The following is a 15299-nucleotide window of genomic DNA, read 5'->3' on the forward strand; positions in this document are numbered from 1 at the left end:
ATTTGGACAACAGCACACGAGCAGCACTGAGACCAAATCCAGATGCCACAAAGCTCCATGGGTGTGGAGACCAAAGCACCACCCTGGAAACCATCCCCATGGTCCTAAGCACCCATTCCTACCACTTTTTCCAACACTGAGAGTCTCCCAGCAAAGAATAAGTAGTGAAAACACTGTCAGGGCAAGGGCACTCCCAGAAGACACTCACACTGCTCAGAATCTTCATTTTTCTGAGCTTGTTGGTAAGAGAATAAAGACAAGCACCCCATATCAGAGTTATTAGCCCCAAACCACATTGATGTGGGACCGAGTGGCACTGTCAGCACAAACCCACTGGTTGCCCCAGAAAGCCACAGACCAGCTGCAGGCATTGGGGTTTCCTGAAGGAAACCAGAGAGTGGTTTCCCACCCCAAGAAACTGGCACAGCTGTCACAAAGACACTGCTCCCATGAGCAGCACAGTGGCTGCCTGGCAAGGAGACCAGCACCAACACCAAATTCATGAGTCAGTGACGTGCCAAGGAGAGAAGCAATGGGGAAGATGGGGAAGGTGACAGTAGGAGATTGGTGCAGCGTGGGGATGCCAACCAGAGCATCTCCTGCCAGGATGAGAGAGCATGACAGGGAACTTGCTTTCTTGGTGCATTTCTATGATTCATTGCTTCTATTTCAGGAAGTGGGTGAGAGAACTAGAGGTCGAGCTGCTGCCACAAACCAGGGCTAGAAAGCCCAAAAGGAGATTCCCAAATTAACGTAGAGAACTGCAAATCAGAAGTTGGAACGAGAGCAAAGTGAGGCAGAGCTGGGGCAAGCTGAGAGATGACACTCTGCAGAGCTCCTCAGAGATTTCTGCTCCTAAATATACTGCAGCAGCAACATCTCGTCCTAGTGACCTGACACCAGTGGTGGTTTTGTCCAGTCCTGCTCAAAACCATCAGCAACTATTAATAAAAATAAAACAGCACAAATGGTTAGTTTGTCTACTTTCTTTGGGTTTCAGTGATATGAGTTCCTGAACTTTGAACTAAAGCAGGGCTCAAGCCCACCACGGTGCAGTGCAGCATGGGTGCCAGCACAGCCCCTGCCCCTGCCTGTGGGAGCAGCAGCCAAAGGGCATTCCCCTGCTGTCACACAGCCTCCAAGTGCCACAGAGAGGTCACAGTGCAGCTAAGGCAGGGCAGCTCCTCCACTGGCACACTCTTTAAACCACAGGGCACCCAAATCCCCCTGGGGCTGCATTCAAGTGGCACCTCACCCTGGGGTCACCCAGTCCAGGGCCACCATACAACTGCCACCACCAGGAAGCACCACAAACACATCCCGTGCAGTCCAAAGGCATGGAAAACCCTGGGCAGACATCCTGGAGCCAAGCCCTGCCCTGAAACAGGCAGCAATAAAATAATTCACCCCAGCCCAGTTGCATGCATGCCAGCTCGGAGAGTAGGACCACAAATGCAGGTAGCCGTGCTGCTGTGCAGCAAGTGATGCAGCACAGAGCATCTGCAGCACTGAGCATCCCCAGGGCTCACCCCACAGAGGGGCCACACCACCAGCCAGACAATACCACAGTCTTGTGTTTTGATTTCCATGTACACACACACACACATATATACACACACATATACTTATAGAAGGAAACCAGCCATCGGAAACAAAGCCAGCACAAAAGCCAAATCCACCCCAGTCCCCTTCATCCCCCACTGGAAAGGACATTTGCTCACAGTTTCACCTCAAAGTGGCCACACTGAGATGGTTGCAGCCACTGCAAAACTTGGAGGAGGGTTACCCACCCCAGCAGGGCCAACACTCACACATCCCAGCTTCCCCCAATGAGCCTTTCAGCAGCAAGCAATGGACATGCCCCAGAGATGCCAGTGCCCCCCTTCCTGGCTGCTGGAGAGGTGGCAAGGGGCAGCAGCACTCATCCCCCCGAGCTGAGCGCTCCCTGGCCCTGCAGTATGCTGAAAAACCTGTGCTTGGGATGGGAGATCACACTTTGGGAAAACAATCATCACTTTGGGAAAACAATCATCACTTTTGATAGCACAAAGCAAGAGTACTGGGATGGAAAAACTAACCTTAAAAGGCAAAGACTGGACAGAGAGTTAAGGACCACCTCTCCACTCTTCCAGGCAGCAAGTCCCAGAGTCAGCACTAGCCTACAAAGCAGCAGCTCTCATGGGAGCACCCACAGACAGGGTTTAAATATGCAGGCAAGCACAGAGGTGCATATCTGGCACTCACAGATCCACCTGCCATCCCTGCTTTTCCATCAACATGACCCCAGCAGGTTCACTCCCAGCAAAACACCCCAAGAGCTTTACAGCCTTGCACTTTAGCAAGGGAGGTTGCAGGAGAGAAGGTGTGGGATTGAAAACCCCCACATAACTGACCCACAAAAGGGGAAATGGCATCTAAAGGGCCTTTACCTGTAGTCCCTCCAAGTCACTTGCTGCTCTCAGCAATAAGAAACAGTCAAGAAGGGACCAGCTACACGCTGCCAGTAATTAGCAAAGGGGAGAGAGGGGAGATTATCCAGGGGAGAAAAAAGCCTTCAGGCCACAGGAGAGGCAGCCTCACCCTAGAGCTGGTGTATTTTTAGGTTCATCTGCCTGGGAAAAGCCTTGCAATGAGGAAAGCCTGGTGGTGGTACAAATTCGAGCTGCACTACATATGCAATTGCTGCAGCAGGGCTAAACTTTAACTCCTTCTTTCACTGCAGTCATTGAAAACTATTTGGCTGGGGTCCCTCCCTAGCCAGTGAGTTAAATCATTATCCTTATCCCTGGCTCAAACCACAACCTGATGAAATCAATGGCAGGCTCTGAAGCTGCCCTAGTCTCCGTTACTATCACCCAATCAAGAATATATCCAGTATCTTCAGTTTCTTCCCAGGCTCCTGCTTCCTCCCAGGAAGGGGCTGAGGACTCCATCCTGCCATCCACCCCAGCTTCCACTCCTGCCCTGCAAGAATCTTCTGGGCAAAAAATTCAGTCTCTTTTGCTCTAAGAAACATGACAAGGAGAAGCAGCCATCTACTGCCCAAGGGCTCATGAAGCTTGACCCTCAGCAAAAAGGAGCATAAAAGAACAAGCAGTGAGGAAATTAAATAGCATTTCTCAAGTGCACAATTCCCCTTCTCTGGTCCTCTGCAAGAAGTCATGTCACGCCAAGAACAGCTTGAACTCAGAACAGCTCTGGAGCCACTACGTGCACTCACCACCAAGAGACTGCAGGCTGCTCTGCAGAGAGCCCTTCCAAGAAGGGCTCACAGGCATTTCCGAGATGGAAACCCAGGCTCCCGCAACCACAGCGTCCCAAGGCAAGGAGGCACATGAGGACAGCCTCAGCAGCCCTTCCAGGAAACCAGGCATGGACTGAGACCTTACACGTTTCCCAAACCCATACACCAGAAGTGAGATGGTGGCTGTCCTTTGCCTTATTCCCACAACTCACCTGGGTATCACAGTCCATACAGGGACCCTACAAGGGCTGCTGAGAGGTTTTCTGTTTGCAGCCCACGTGCTGGATCTGGGCTTCCCAGAAGTAAAGTTCCCCCCACCTTCCCTTGTGCTCCCTGCAGCTGGGAGGAGAACACAGACCTGGATTGACTGATGCCTGGAATGGAGAGCAGTTCACAGCCCGTGGGTAATCATCCACACAGGACACAGCCTGCTGCTTCCCATCCTCCTTCAGGAAGTTTGTCCATCAGCATACACAGAGCACAACACCTCCAACCCCTCTGTGCCTCTCATCATGCACAGACTCCAACCCAAGGCACGAGGACACCAGCCATGGGACTGTGGCTTCCTACTATCAACACCCAGGTCAACTCAAGGCTTCAAACCCCAGCCTGATGTGAATTTTGTCACCTCAATCAGGATCAATTAATAACATCTTTCCCCCATTTTAAGAACAAAATAGTTCAGACCAAGTTCCCTAAAGGCCACCTCCCCCTTTGGCTTTGGGCCACACACTCCCAGACTGTGATTCTCACAACCCATCAGTCCACTGCCCCACATAAATGTTCCAAAAACCAGCTCTGCTGGCAGAGGTCACCTTGGTCCAGCTGGACCTGCAGAAACCCAGAAGGTCACCCACAAGCAAGGTCTCTCAACAGCAGGGAAGTCCAACGAGAGATCCTCTGGCCATCAGCCTCCTTCCCTTGTCTGATCTCATTCCCTGGGGAATAACACATCACTCCTCACTCCCCAGCCTGCTGCTCCACATCCCTCACTGGGCCAGGGCAGCCACAAACACAAGCCATGATCTTACTCTCCCCAGATCAATGCCCCTCTTCCAGCCCAGCTCTCCAAGCTGCATTTTCACCTCTCTGTCACAAGTGCTTCCCCCAAATCCCAAAGAGAATCTGGAGAGATCCTTCTTTGCAATGGAGCACTGCCACAGGAGGATTCCTGGTTGCTGGATCCCTCTACTCCACCAAAGTGAGGTCATTCTGGGGTTGGTTTAATCCCAGCTAAGCTGAAATTCCCATGCTTCTGCCTGGCCCCTTGCTGACACCAGCAATTGTGCTGTCCTGTGGCGAGCCAAGCACGACTGCCATCACATTAGTTCTGATTAAAACAACCACAAAACTTCTCCAAATGAGCTTTCCCAAGCCATGTGTGCTTCTCCTTCCCCCTATTATCCTCCCGTCCTTCCCCCTCTGCTGTTTCAGTTATGCTGCCCCAAGAACCACAGCTGGAAACAGTTCAGCTCCTGGCTCTGCTTCCCCTGTGGAGTTTCCAGATCAGCACAGCTCCATGTTTTATTTTCCCAAGGTGAAGCTGACCCAGGAGAAGTGAGACATCCAGAGAGAGAGCAGACCCTCACCTGGCAATGGGACAGGCAGAGACAGGAAGAGGAAAAGCCCAGAAGTCCCCTCACAGCAATTCCACCACAGGGAAAACTGTTCTGAGAGTCCAAAAGAAGCTTCATTCACATTCACCATGGGCAAAGAGCATCTGATATTAACAGGGAGGTGCCACAGCAGTGGCTGTGCCCACAATCTGCTTCCCCATGGGCAGTGCCAACACAACACACCGCACCCCAATTTCCACAGCAAGGGGGTCTCACCCACAGGACCTGGGCAAAGCACACTTCAAAGCATGGGTGCAGCCATGAGCTGCTGGCTGGGAGGGAGGGCAGAGCTCCTCTTCCTGCAGATCCCAGCTGCAGCCCCAAGCCACGTTAGACACAGGCATCACCCTGCTACTATGGCCTGATGCCACGCACGAGGAGCTGACATTCCAACAGGCATCAGCATCATGGACCGGCTCCTTCAGTGCAAAACCGAGAGGCAGCTGCTCGCCTGTGCTGGGAGGGCTGTCCAAGCACCTCTGCCAAAAACACACTTTCTGCTAATGAAGGTGGCTGGACAGCAGCTCCAGCAAGTGCCACCACCCCCACGGAAGGCCAGGGAGCCTTACAAGGCACAGCCAGTGGGCCAAGAGGTCCTGCTGTGCTGGGAGCTGGCGCACTCCCCTGGCACCGTCGCATCCCTCCCTCCCAGCCCTCTCCCACGCAGGGGCCGTGCAGAACGGGACCTCTCCCGCATGTGCCAGCGCCCCACGGGCACCTCGGCCGTGCTGATAAGGAATAACAGCGGGAGCCCTGGAAGCCAGGCTGCTGTCAGCGTCATGGGGCTCGGCAGCGGCTCTCCTTCGGAAACGGCGCTGCTTTCCTGCCTTCCTCCTCCCCCATTTCTTCCCGATGACATCAGCCTGAAAAACAGGTTCTTGACTTCAGCAGGGCTCATCGGGCCGATTCTGGTCCCGGCAGAGAGGGCAGAGGCCCCCCTTGACTCCAGAAAGGAAGCAGCCATCCAGGAGCCGGACACGGAGATAAGCAGCAGCGGGCAGGCAGGGACCCTTCCAGCATGCCAACACTTGTAGGAATAAAAACCATGGAGAAGCAGATGGGGGTGGAGGGAATGCGACGCTGGGGAACAGATAGAAATGTTTTACAGAGGCCGTGGCAGCTGTAAGTGGGGCTCACACCCCGGCTCTGACACTGCTCTGCTACAGGGCAGCCAGATCTACCCAGTGCAAACGTCAAATCCCAGGGCAGACTCCCATCGCACTCCAGCTCCCAGAACCCAACAGCAGTCCTCAGGCTGGCCAAAATGACAATGCAGGACTTAACACTATCCAGCAAAGCCTTCCGAGGGCCACAAAGCTGGACACGGACCAGCAGGGAACACGATCCTGCGAAACATCCTGCCCACCAGCCAAGCTCCAAGATTATTTTTAAACTCCTCCTAAAATATTTTTGGGTTTTCCTCTTCCCCTGTTGAAACTAACAGTCTGAACAGGAAGAGCGAAGCAACTGCCCATACACAAAGCCCGGCCGCATGCACAAAGCAAACAACTTACTGCCATTATAATTACCTGCGATGTTATCGGCAGCTCTGACGGGGTCGGCACTCGCAGGAGGAAATGTGGTTTTTACATCGTGCCACTTGAAACCAGTGTGACCCATCCTTCCTCCCCCCTGCCCCTCAGCAGCACCCGCTCATTCCAGCGCCCTGCTAGAGTGGAGGAACAGCCCGTGGATGTGGGGCCACACACACAGGAAATTTCTCCCCCTAATACAGGAATTTGCGTCTTCTCTTGCCAGGAATTTAGTTCTGTGAGAGAGCCTGAATATTTTGACAGACTAACAGTTGTTTAACTAAACACATAAAGCGAAGGGACTCACAGGGCTCCTACAATGACACCAAGACCTGCCTGGATGGGGAGGTGGATCTGCAAAGGATCGGGCCCTCGAACTGACACTACCCCAGAGGTGCTCAGAGCATCCAAGCTTCCCAATAATTTTGGGAAACCATCCCTGCTCTCAATCCCTCACATGCCAGACTGCATCTCTGCTCCTCCGTACTCCCAAGAAAACATGAAGAGTCACTCAACATTTATCAGTTCAAAACACATGTGCAATTAGCAGGAATTTTTTTTCCTCCCTCCAGTATAATTATACATGTTTTAATGCAATTACCACCCCTGTATTTTGTACATTAAACAGTAGGCAACCCAAGGAAGAGAGACACTTTTATTTTTCTTGGCTTTGCCTTCCTGAAAATAATACTATGTTGCAAAATAACTCCGGAAGAAGGGCTTATCTTTACCAGAAAGAGAGGGGGAGAAGAAAAAAAACAGCAAGAGGGAAGGAGAAATCTCACAAAGAGAAAGCAGAGATTGCAGTGTCCCTCCACGCTGCCCTCACCCTCCAGTCCCTACACATACCTGTACCTGGAAACCGTCCCTGATACCACGGTCAGGACTCAGGAGCAGCCTCAGCCCTTCGCCATCGCGACAGAAAGGAAAACTGAATCAAGAGAATGGCCCTGTTACTCAAGCTGGGGTCATTAGCCGGATTAAAGCTCCCAAGCTCCGGCCAGCAGCACGGAGAGCAAAGTGCAGCTAAACTGCCCAAATTGGATTACCAGCGCTGCCGGGTCTCTGTGCCAATGTGGCTGGCAAATTGCGGGATGCTCGGGATGAGGAGGTGGGCAGCGAGCCCCAGGGCTGATCTGCAGGCTGCTGGTGGGGAGGAGGAGAGATGAGGAAGAGATGGTCCCTGCACAGCATGTCCCCCAGAGCCACACAGCCTGTCTCTGGCACCCCTGGCACGTTCTCACCTCGGGCACTTTCTCCAGCAAAATCCCTCACAATCTCAGCTCAAGGAGCAAAGAGGATATCGCACCCTGGCTCACACCAGGCCCTGAGCTGACCCCAGCAATAAAAAAATCTCTGTGCTTCAGGCAACTCACGAGGGTCTCTGGCCCCAGGCACAGGCCAGCACAGCTGGGCACAGGACAGGGGTGGATTTGGCTCTCATTACACCAAGACACCATGGGGACAGTACACGCCAGCACAGCTGGGCACAGGGTCAGGGGTGGATTTGGCTCTCATTACACCAAGACACCATGGGGACAGAGGAATCACCCAAAACAGTCCATCTTGCACCATGCAAGGCAAATTCAGAGAAGAAAGGAGCAAAAGTGTTTATGGAACGCGAGCCTGATGACCTGTATGTGGAGTTTTCTTCCAGACTCATCTCGGCACACCAGCAACAAAGAGGAGGTGTGCCAAGCCTTGGCTAAAGGGAAAATAAACTTTGAGATGTTTTTCATTCAGGTTTTTTAATGGAAGCTTCCACCTGGAACAAGGGCTGGAGGCAGCCACAGAGTGCTCAGGGAAGCAAGACAAACAAGGACACCTTCCTGTGTCTGGCCACGCTCTGACAAATCCATGGGAAGGTGTGGGCTTGATACACCACAAGGCAAGTGCAGGGCAGAAGAGCCAGGACTGCCCATGCCTGGCACTGAAACTACCAAAATTTATTTATTGTCTGCAGCTTTTCTCCTCCATGATGCACAAGATGTTTGTGACTTCCAAGCGTAGCAGGCAGACCATGCTGGGGTATCTACACAGCTGCACCCTGGGGAAGGCTAAGGGGGGCATGGATGAGGCTGTGGGTCAGGGACGGTGTCAGAGCACACACATTCTCACCAAGTACCACGTATCTGTGATGGGATGTTCCCCAGAGCACTGCATGGAACACTTCCCAGGTACAGCCAGAGAAGAAGCTGGTTGTCTCCACTCTAAAGCCAAACCAGCCACCTCGCCAGGGGATGGTGGCAAACACTTGCTCCTCCTCATTTTGCATGAAGCCATTGCACTCAGCACCTTGCTGGGAAAAGGGGCCCCAATCCAAACTCAGGATAGTTAAGGAGTCATAGTACATGCTGAACCAAGCTCCAGATCACTCATAATTCCTGGCCTTTGGGCCTTCCTCTACACACATGCTACATCACCAAGCCATTCACTGGTCAAACCCTGGCCAGGAACCCTCTAATCACTAGTTTCTTCTACACAGAACACAAACTTGAAGGAGACATTAATGGATCAGAGACAACAACAATCTAAGTTCTCAATACATGCATTCCACCAGTTCAGATCAATGAAAAACTCCAGCTTGCAGGCAATGAGGATGGCATTATGGGCATTGGGGTGACCCATGCCCACCCTCCTGTCACTGCACAGAGACATGGCAGCACCTCTGCCGTCCTGGCTCTTTCAAGACTCCCCTTCCATTGAGCCAGAGGTGCCAAAAACCACGACTGCCTCCTCATTGAAGACACAAATGACCAAGGCAGCAGAACACCCTACAGAAAGGCAATTACAACAAAGCCCAGTGGGACTCAGCAGAAGCCCGAGACGGGTAGTGCTCCCCGGTTTGCAGGAGCCGCTGTCGCCAGCACGGCAGAGCCGGTCTCCGCTGCTCGGGAGCTGCCGGCTCAGGGCTGGTCCGGCTCCCGCGGCAGAGCGCTGCAGCCAGCAGCGAGGCAGGCAGCAACAAAGGCCCTGACCCACACTCAGCCCGGAGAATAAACACATCCGAGCCTCCTTCATTAACTCCGATCCCAGGGCCAGATCCTCCGCTTTGTTCGGCAGAAGTCAAACGCAGCGAGCCCACGGAAATGAGCGGCCCGGCGTGACACGGGCACGCAGGGAGCGGGGCAGGGGCCAGCCCCGGCTGCCGCCGCCATGGAGGAGGGGAGCAGCCCTGGCAGCACGCAGCAGCGCCGCTTTATTACCCTCTGCATTTCGGCTGCGCAAAGCCCCGCTGAAGCACGGCCCTCGGCCCCGTCTGCAGCCGAGTTCGGAGGAGTTTGTTTATCTCTCGCAGGGCACTGCCTCGCTCGGGGAAAGGGCTTTGTGTGACGGAGCACAAGGGCTCTGCTCCGCAGCTCCGTGCACAGCCCGAGCGCGCACGAAGGCAGATGCCTGCGCTCTGCTCCAAATCTGATGCTTCTGTTTAAAAAAAAATACGCCAAGAGGGGAAAACTCTCCCCGACGCCTCTATCGCCGTGCTAACAAAAGCAACGTCGCCAAAACTTTAATCTTCAGGGTAGCAGCTGCAGAAAGCCCAGCCACCCAAGGGAGCAGGAGCCAGCCAGCCCCCGGCGCTGCCTCCCCGCAGCCCCTCGAGAGCAGCGAGCGCATCCAGGCTCGTCTCTCTCGGAGAGCGGCACCGGCAGCCAAAGCCACAGGCGGATGGGGAGCACCAGATCACACGCATGATCGGGTATTTTGAATCCAAACTTCCTTACCAGCCTTCCTTACAGCCCCGTGTCGCCACACCGCTGCCGGCACCGGCATCCACCGGCACCAGCAGATCACTCGGCGGCGAGCGGGAAGAAGAAAAAAACCTTCCCTCCGTGCAGCCACTTAAGAAATTATCCATGCATCCTCCCAGAGGCATCTGCCTCACTGCTTTTCCTTGGCTTCTCCACCTTTCCGCCCTGTTCGGTCACCAGTGTCTTAAGAGAGAGACATCGAGTCACTCATTTTACCCACTGAGTATTTACAAAAGACCCTGGGATTGTTCAGGAAGCAATTAGCCGCTGTTCAGAGGAAAATGGTGTTTTCAAATGGATAACCTTTGATGTAGTCAATAGCCTCAGCTCCTCTTTTTTTTTTTTTTTCCTCCTTTCTTTTTAATTCTTGCAACCGCACACGAAAGAAAATAAAAATTAAAAAATTTAAAAAAGAAATCTAGCAAAAGGCTGATAATCCCCCCCGACACCGCTCTCGTTCAGCAAAAAAGGATTTTCTCGCAAGCTGGAGGAAAAGCAGCTTCGGGAGGCGGCTCATCTGCCCAACTTTTCTCCCCTCCGTGTCCCGGAGCATACGAGAAGGATCATGAATATTCATTCCCCCCGTTAGCAGGTTCTGCTTTTGTTTTGTCCTCCCCAAGCAGGAGCCAGGGGGGAGCTAACAAGTGAGGTTAATGCCTGTCTTTTCTCTCCCATCCGTCTCGTCTTTAACCAGTGACCTTCATGTTAAGCCCTGTTTACACACCAGCCCCCCTCCCCTGGCTCCCCCTACCCCGGCGCTCGGCCAGAGGCAGAAGGAAGAATCTTCCCCTAAGGAAGACAAGGGAGGAGAAGGCGATTGCGGGATTCCGGGATTTATTTCAGCATGCCACAGAGATTTTGCAAATCCCTCCCCGATCGCACGCCGGAGCTGCCGTGTGCGTTCGCTGGGCAGGAATGGGAAGGGGCTGAGGGACACGGAGCGCGCAGCCGGCTTTATTCGCCACCTTCCACGTTCACAGCGGCGGCGGGAGGCGCGCACCGGCGCAGCCCCGCACACAGGTACCGCAGCCTCCCACGCCTCGCTCGGAGGTGCCCGGCGCTGCGCTGCCAAACTACAGCGCGATCACAATAGTAACAATCATAGCGAGGGCGACGGCAGCCATCTCACCCTATCCCATCCCATCCCATCCCATCCCATCCCATCCCGCAGGGCGCCCACGGCACCTCCCCGCCAGCGGCTGGGGAACGGGGAGCGCGGAGGGAACGGCGGCGCTGTGGGCTCCAGGACGAGCCCAGCCCGGATGCCGCTCACCGCGCCCCGGCGGGATGCGGAGATGTAAAGCAGCGAGAATACGTGAATGGATACGGGATAGCACAATGCGGGGATGGCAGCGGGGATACGGGGCAGAGCGGACACGGCGATGACAGCGAGGATGCGGGGCAGCACGATGCGGGGATGGCAGCGGGGTTGCAGGGCAGGGCAGATGCGTGATCCAAAGCGGCGAGCACGGAAGGGTTGAGCCCGGTTCACGTCCCCGGCAGTGCCGGACCCGGCTGGGCAGCAAACGCCGCCGAGAGCCGGGGCGGGAGGGAGGGGAGCAGGGAGGCGGCCGAGCCCCGCCGCTACAGCGGGTAGGGAGGCACCGCTGGCACGGGCTCCCCGCGGGAGCGCCCCGGCCCGAGCGATGCGTGATCCAAAGCGGCGAGCACGGAAGGGTTGAGCCCGGTTCACGTCCCCGGCAGTGCCGGACCCGGCTGGGCAGCAAACGCCGCCGAGAGCCGGGGCGGGAGGGTGCAGCGGGGAGGGAGGGGAGCAGGGAGGTGGCCGAGCCCCGCCGCTACGGCGGGTAGGGAGGCACCGCTGGCACCGGCTCCCCGCGGGAGCGCCCCGGCCCGAGCAGCTCCGAGATGGGAGGCGGCCCTCAGCCCGTCCAGCCCGTACCTGCCCGGTCCCCGGCACACACCGCTGCGAGACCCACGCGGGGCGTGCGGCGGATAAAGAAAGAGGCTCGGTCCCGGCGCGGTTTTGTCCCCCCGCGGGAGGCGGCTCCCGGAGCCGCGGGGCGCAATGCGGGCTGGTCCCGGCGGCAGCAGCGCGGCGCCGGCCCTGCCCGGCCCAGCCCTGCCCGGCCGCCGCGGCCCCTCCGCGCCCCCCGACGGGGCCGCCGTGCCCTGCCCGGGCCAGCCCCGCGCCGTCGCCGCGCTGGCAATAAAGCCAAATTTTTTAGGGGAGCAATAAAGCCAAATCCGCATTATTTGTAACGAACCGACCGATCGGGCTCATCGCGCCGCGCCCGAAAGTTGCAGCCGGGTTACTCACGGCTCCGGTCCCCGCTCGCCTCCGCCGTGCCAGCCATAATTGCATTCCACACCGAGCCGCCCGCCGGGCCGCCGCCGCCTTCTCCGCCGCCACTGCCTCCTTCTCCTCCGTCCCCTCCTCCTCCTCCTCCGCGCCCGCCTCCCCCCGCCGCCGCCGCCGCCCGGGGCTCCGCGCCCGCCCGGCTCTCGCCGCCGCCGCTGCCCCGCATGAAGCGGGGCGAGCAGAGGTGGGCGGGGCCTCCCCGCCCGCCCTTAAAGGGGCGATGCCGCGAGGGGACGGACGGACGGACGGACGGACAGCGGCCCCCGGGCGGAGGCGATAGCGGGGGCTGCGGGGCAAGGTGCGGCCTGCACCCTCCCAGCGGCCCCGCCAGCCGCTCTCCTGCACCCCACGGCAGGACTGCGTTCTCCAGGGCTGTCCATTCAGCCCCTTCCCACTGGCATCGCATCCACTCCGCCGAAAATTAAAATTACAAAAGGGGAGAGAAATAATAAAATATATCAATAGCAGGTCTGAGTGGTTGTTTGTATTTTTTAAGCACGCTCAGTATTATCCACTCTCGTAACCTTCCCCTGCTTTTCCCTCTCACCCTGTCAGCCAGAGTCCCTTCCCAGACACAGCAGTGCCGCCGTGGCACCCTGCCTCTGCCCTGTCCTGTTTGGTTAGGCCCCAATGAGATGCTCCATCACCTCTCCAGAGGAGGCACCTCTGTAAAAATCAGCAGGAATAAATACAGTGTTTGTCATCGGGATCTCCACAGATTTCAGGAGACCTTTGAGATGGAAAGGACAGGAGTGGATCCTTCCAGACCTCCCCATTAGGAGATGGAGCTGTAAATGGTTCTGGTCCACTGGACCCCACCGTTTGCTGCAGGACAGGGGCTGTCGGTGCAAGGTGGCTTGTTCAGACGGGTTTTCCTGGCTGCAGGTTTTCCAGTAAGACGTTTAGCCCCACCATCTCTCAGCACAGGGACACTCTGTCCTTTTGACACTTTGTCCTTTTGACACTTTGTCCCCTGCACGCCATGGCAGTCTGGGAGCTGCCCCATCTGGAGGAAGCTGTGTGCTCACCTTGTGCAGGCACACTTGTGGGCGTCCCCTGCAAGATCCCAGCAGGTGGGTGTGTGCCCACACACCCACAGCAGCTCCTGCCCCCTCTGACAGGAGGAACTGAGTTCCAGGGCTGTGGAGGGCAGCACAGGGCACTTTGGGGGAGGGCATGAGAGGAGAGCACAAGGCGCAGGTGAGTCTCAAGTAGCAGAACAGAGAAGAAAATGGACTTTCAGAGGGTCCAGTGAGAATAAGGGCAAAATGGAGGAGAAAAAGGGTGACTTGGTTGAGTTCAACAGCAGCGCTGCACTCTCCTCAGCACCTCAATGCTCACACCTCACTCGGAGCCCGCCTGAGAGCAAGATGATGTCCCTGCCACTTGGACAACAAGGTTTTCTTCTCATTTATCTCCCCATCCAGCCCTCACCAGCATCCAGGAGGCCAGAGGAGCTGAGAGCAGCCCCGTTCCCCCAGGGCACAGCAGCAGCGGCTGCCATTCTCCCACCTCTTGTTTGTGCAGGGACACACATGGGGCCCAGACTTAAAACCTTTGCAGACAGAGGAGACATCATCCAGCTCTGCCGGCAGGGAAGTGGCTGGGATTTGGATCGCTTCCCCCAGACTGAAAGAAACACTTCTCCTTTTTTTTTTTTTTTTTTTTTTTTTTTTTTTTTTTTTTTCCCCCTTCCTCCAAGAGACTAAATTTAGTGAATACCTTTCACATTAAAAACTTGTCAGGTATTCACATCCAAAGAGGCTGCTGCTCCTGTCTCTCAGGGGAGTTACCGAGACAGCAAAACCTCTTAAACGAATAAAAAAGAAGGGAGAGATATTCAGGCAATCTCCCAGTACTGCTTTTAAATCCACCCTCTCCCAGGGCCGGTGCCGGGGCACCTTGGTCCCACGGCTGCCATCTCCTGCCAGAGAGGCAAAAAGAGAGGGATGGATTGTCCTCCCCGGAGCAGGACCGAGCGACGCAGCAGCGCTGACCCCGGGCAGGTGCGACCATCCCCGTGTGCCCCTGGGACGGGAAACCGGAGCGATTTATTCTTGCTGCAAGATGTATTTGTGCACATACAGCCAGCGACAAGGGGAACCAAGGTGGTGGAGCTGAGAGAAGGCACCGAGCTGAGAGCGCTGGGGGACCAGCCCTGGGGAGAAGGGAATAAAAAACCAGAAAGGAAATCCAGGAACCACCCGTGCCCGTGCACAGCAAGGGTCAGGAGGGAGCTGGCAGGGGAGATCCCGCGTTTGTGTCGGTGGGAATCAGCCCCGGGCTCGCAGAGCTCCCAGGGCAGCTCCTGTGGCTCGCTGGGGGTGCCCGGGGGCAGCGGGACACGCTTGTCACTCACACGGCTTCCCCGAGCCCGGGCACCTCACCCCCGCAGAGAGCCTCTCGTTATCTCGGGAAGCTTGGCTTTTTATCCTGCCTCCCGGGGGCCCCTTGTTCATCCTCACCCCCCTGCTCCATCCTCACCCCCTGTTCATCCTCACCCCCCTGCTCATCCTCACCCCCCTGCTCATCCTCACCCTCCTGCTCATCCTCACTCCCTGCTCATCCTCACCCCCCTGCTCACCCTCGCCCCCTGCTCATCCTCACCCCCCTGTTCATTCTCACCCCCCTGCTCCATCCTTACCTCCCTGTTCATCCTCACCCCCTGCAGCCCCCGCGGGCTGGCAGCCCGGCCGTGCCCCGAGGAACCGGCTGGAGTGGCACCTCAAAGGCACTCCCGGCTCTGCAGGGCCTGGCAGGGACCCTGAGGCTGAGGATGGCTCCGGGGACAGCTCCGGGATGGCTCCGGGACCCAGACCCAGCAGTGGGGGGTGG

General features: G+C 56.4%; 1 protein-coding gene across 4 annotated transcripts in view; it reads right to left on the reverse strand.

Moving 5' to 3' along the window:
* PLXNA1 (plexin A1) overlaps positions 1-12597 on the reverse strand; it is a 115624-nt gene extending 103027 nt beyond the window's left edge. For 2 of the 4 annotated variants that reach the window (XM_041425561.1, XM_041425557.1), the window contains exon 1: positions 12423-12597. The gene's annotated coding sequence lies outside the window, so the exon portion shown is untranslated. Of the gene's footprint in view, positions 1-6389; positions 6523-12373 lie in introns of those variants that run through there. The other 2 variants (XM_041425559.1, XM_041425558.1) reach the window with 2 other exon arrangements.
* Between the last annotated feature and the right edge of the window lie 2702 nt (positions 12598-15299).

This window comes from Onychostruthus taczanowskii, unplaced genomic scaffold (genome assembly GCF_017590055.1).
Source record: "Onychostruthus taczanowskii isolate IOZ18803 unplaced genomic scaffold, ASM1759005v1 scaffold9, whole genome shotgun sequence".
NCBI classification, from domain to species: Eukaryota; Metazoa; Chordata; class Aves; order Passeriformes; family Passeridae; genus Onychostruthus; species Onychostruthus taczanowskii.